Below are 4,703 nucleotides of genomic sequence, written 5' to 3'. Positions count from 1 at the left end.
CAGAGTTCCCCTTTACATCAGGGTCCACAGAGTTTCCCCTTTGTACTGTAAGGAGTAAACCTGCAGACTCCGATGTAAAGGGGAACTCTGATTTACTGGCTCTTGGGAGAAGTTAAAGAGGGAGTCCGCCGGGAGTCCGCGTTTTTTTTAAAAGCCAGCAGCTACAAATACTGCAGCTGCTGACTTTTAAAATAATGACACTTACCCGCCCAGCGCGCCCGCGATGTCGGCACCCGAAGCCGATCTCTCGCTCATCTCTCGGGTGCTGCCGCCGCCATCTTGGGTATGGGAATCAGGAAGTGGAGCCTTTCGGCTTCATTTCCCGGTTCCCTACTGCGCATGCGCAAGTCGCGCTGCACAATAAGGATGGACCCGCTGCCTCTGGGATCTGTGTGTTTCCCAGCAGGCAGCGGGGGACTTTCGGAAAGGGGCGTAATCTACGTCCCTTTCCGCAGAGAGCTATCCCGGAAGTGGGTGCAGATACCTGTACTGTACAGGTACCTGCACCCCCCCTCCCCCCTGAAAGGTGCCAATTGTGGCGCCGGAGGGGGGAGGATTTCAATGAGCGGAAGGTCCACTTTAGGGTGGACCTCCGCTTTAAGTACATGCCAAAATGCCTTGATGGATGGGCGTTGGTCTGGAGAATTGGGCATTCCTAGGCAGGTTGCATTTGCATGCAGAACATCCGAGGTAATGCCTACAAAAGATCATATTAAATGCCAATGATAGGATAGAACTGATTCCCTATTCGGTCACTAGCATCACAGGTGGTGGGGGTTCTCACCCCAAAAGTCCCTATGAATTTAAAACCAAGGTCCCCATTGGATCGCTTCTCAAGCCTTTTGGCTAAGATCAAGTGCAGTATCCGTTCTTATAAGTGATCTAGTGGAGGTTCTGTGAGGTCATTCCGACCTGACCAAGGTTGGAGTGGTGGCTATGAATCTCTGCTAAAGTGATGGGGGCTTGGAAGGTCATTACCGGCTAGAACAGAAACCAAGGAGCCCACAGGCAGTTGGGGCACGGGGGTAATCCCCCCCCCTCCGGGAAAGCTGGAAGAGCCCGTTACCTCCTGGTTTGAAAGTTGTCTGGCCATGGGCTGGGAAGGCAGAAGGTCCGCGGTGTCTGTGCCCCCTGGGAGTGGTCGCCCTAGGGGGGGGCTCTTAGTTACACTTGGGTGTGGGACCCCACGGTGTGAAAAGGCACACGATCACAGCCACCAAATTGCTTTTACTTTGCACTCCGCCTTTTAGGGCTGGGTCTGTTAACTTAAGTCCTCGGGCTCGCCGTGGTGTCTAGGTGGAAGGATGTGTGGCCCTCTGGTGACTTCCTTCCTTGCCCCTATGTGTCTCTCTTCGGGAGAGCCCCTCCACCAAGTCTTGCAGACCTTCTGGCTAGGCAGACCATTGGAAACCTTAGGAGCCTTGTGCCCTGGGGGGATAAGGGTAGAGGTCCTACCCCTTCGGGGGGGGGGGGTGGAATAAACTTAAGTGCACCTTTTAGGGTGTGTTCGCTCTTCTATGTTTTTTGTTCACTTATGGGTTTTTTTCCATTCTAGGGTTTTGCACCACTGTGGATTTGAAAAAATAAAAATAAAGAAAAAATTGGATCGGATTCCTTGTTTTCAGGCCCCACAATTAATTATTACTCAGGTGTATGCTTGGGGGCTCTCAAGTGTAATAACTTGTTCTATGCTATTAGCCATTTGAGGTTAAGTGTGGCTGAATAGCTGATTGCAGTGCCCTCTAGTGGTATTACTGGGCAGAACACACCCGCTATGTTGGAAAAGGAGCTTTATCTCAGCACCGGTGTAGTGTCACAGTTTGATGCCTATCACAGGATGGTGCGGAAGTGACGTTGTTGCGTACTGCGCATGCGCGATGCGCTCCAAACGCTCGCGCCGTGCGTTCCAACATAGTTTCGGCAATACAGTTCAGCGAAACCATCACATAATGTTACGGAAGTGATGTTACACACAACACAAACACGGCCACGTTGTTGCGTACTGCGCATGCGCGATGCGTTCCAAACACTTGCGCCGTGCGTTCCAACATAGTTTCGGCAATACAGTTCAGCGAAACCATCACATAATGTTACGGAAGTGAAGTTACACACAACACAAACACTGGGCCGTTCGTTACAACACTAATACTTCCCTTGTTACCTAGTAGGTTTTGCATTGCTGGGACTTGTAGTGCCTATCCTGAGCTACATGCTTCAATGTTCAGTGTCCTCATCCCTATCCCCATGCTTCAATGTTCAGTGTCCATCCTTATCCCCGTGCTTCAATGTTCAGTGTCCTCATCCTTATCCCCGAGCTTCAATGTTCAGTGTCCATCCTTATCCCCGTGCTTCAATGTTCAGTGTCCTCATCCCTATCCGCGAGCTTCAATGTTCAGTGTCCTCATCCTTATCCCCCTGCTTCAATGTTCAGGGTCCTCATCCTTATCCCCGAGCTTCAATGTTCAGTGTCCTCATCCCTATCCCCCTGCTTCAATGTTCAGTGTCCTCATCCCTATCCGCGAGCTTCAATGTTCAGTGTCCTCATCATTATCCCTGTGCTTCAATGTTCAGTGTCCTCATCCCTATCCCCCTGCTTCAATGTTCAGTGTCCTCATCCCTATCCGCGAGCTTCAATGTTCAGTGTCCTCATCCTTATCCCCGAGCTTCAATGTTCACTGTCCTCATCCCTATCCCCCTGCTTCAATGTTCAGTGTCCTCATCCCTATCCCCCTGCTTCAATGTTCAGTGTCCTCATCCTTATCCCCGAGCTTCAATGTTCAGTGTCCTCATCCCTATCCCCATGCTTCAATGTTCAGTGTCCTCATCCCTATCCCCGAGCTTCAATGTTCAGTGTCCTCATCCCTATCCCCGAGCTTCAATGTTCAGTGTCCTCATCCTTATCCCCGAGCTTCAATGTTCAGTGTCCTCATCCCTATCCCCCTGCTTCAATGTTCAGTGTCCTCATCCTTATCCCCGAGCTTCAATGTTCAGTGTCCTCATCCCTATCCCCCTGCTTCAATGTTCAGTGTCCTCATCCCTATCCCCGAGCTTCAATGTTCAGTGTCCATCCTTATCCCTGTGCTTCAATGTTCAGTGTCCTCATCCCTATCCGCAAGCTTCAATGTTCAGTGTCCCATCCTTATCCCCATGCTTCGATGTTCAGTGTCCTCATCGAAGCAGGGGGATAAGGATGAGGACACTGAACATTGAAGCTCGCGGATAGGGATGAGGACACTGAACATTGAAGCAGGGGGATAGGGATGAGGACACTGAACATTGAAGCTCGGGGATAAGGATGAGGACACTGAACATTGAAGCTCGCGGATAGGGATGAGGACACTGAACATTGAAGCTCGCGGATAGGGATGAGGACACTGAACATTGAAGCAGGGGGATAGGGATGAGGACACTGAACATTGAAGCTCGGGGATAAGGATGAGGACCCTGAACATTGAAGCAGGGGGATAAGGATGAGGACACTGAACATTGAAGCACAGGGATAAGGATGAGGACACTGAACATTTAAAGCTTGCGGATAGGGATGAGGACACTGAATATTGAAGCACAGGGATAAGGATGAGGACACTGAACATTGAAGCTTGCGGATCGGGATGAGGACACTGAACATTGAAGCATGGGGATAGGGATGAGGACACTGAACATTGAAGCACAGGGATAAGGATGAGGACACTGAACATTGAAGCTCGCGGATAGGGATGAGGACACTGAACATTGAAGCATGGGGATAGGGATGAGGACACTGAACATTGAAGCACAGGGATAAGGATGAGGACACTGAACATTGAAGCTCGCGGATAGGGATGAGGACACTGAACATTGAAGCATGGGGATAGGGATGAGGACACTGAACATTGAAGCACAGGGATAAGGATGAGGACACTGAACATTGAAGCTCACGGATAGGGATGAGGACACTGAACATTGAAGCACGGGGATAAGGATGGACACTGAACATTGAAGCTCGGGGATAAGGATGAGGACACTGAACATTGAAGCACGGGGATAAGGATGGACACTGAACATTGAAGCATGGGGATAGGGATGAGGACACTGAACATTGAAGCATGTAGCTCAGGATAGGCACTACAAGTCCCAGCAATGCAAAACCTACTAGGTAACAAGGGAAGTATTAGTGTTGTAACGAACGGCCCAGTGTTTGTGTTGTGTGTAACTTCACTTCCGTAACATTATGTGATGGTTTCGCTGAACTGTATTGCCGAAACTATGTTGGAACGCACGGCGCAAGTGTTTGGAACGCATCGCGCATGCGCAGTACGCAACAACGTGGCCCGTGTTTGTGTTGTGTGTAACATCACTTCCGTAACATTATGTGATGGTTTCGCTGAACTGTATTGCCGAAACTATGTTGGAACGCACGGCGCGAGCGTTTGGAGCGCATCGCGCATGCGCAGTACGCAACAACGTCACTTCCGCACCATCCTGTGATAGGCATCAAACTGTGACACTACACCGGCACTTGGCATTATTAGCTCTTTGCAGGTGGCGGTGTACATTTTTTACTTCCCCTGGATTCGTTATCTCCTCTGTAGGTCTGCGGATGTGGACACATTTATGGATAAGCATTGAGGTCAGGAAGGAAAACTTCTCTCCGCCAGTTGGATCCATTGAATGGAATCTGATATTATTTTACTTTATGTGTCAACACCAGTTTGGTAAATACA

The 4,703-nt window shown here is 49.9% G+C and overlaps 1 pseudogene; it reads left to right on the top strand.

The window, feature by feature from the left end:
* Positions 1–825: 825 nt before the first annotated feature.
* On the top strand, positions 826–946 carry LOC143929742 (U2 spliceosomal RNA; annotated as a pseudogene).
* The last annotated feature ends 3,757 nt before the right edge of the window (positions 947–4,703 follow it).

This window comes from Lithobates pipiens, unplaced genomic scaffold (genome assembly GCF_037356315.1).
Source record: "Lithobates pipiens isolate NorthernLeopardFrog02 unplaced genomic scaffold, aLitPip1_a1.2 Scaffold_24, whole genome shotgun sequence".
In the NCBI taxonomy this organism is placed as follows: domain Eukaryota; kingdom Metazoa; phylum Chordata; class Amphibia; order Anura; family Ranidae; genus Lithobates; species Lithobates pipiens.
Note: the sequence above shows the minus strand (reverse complement) of the source record. Positions and strands in the feature narration are given on the sequence as shown.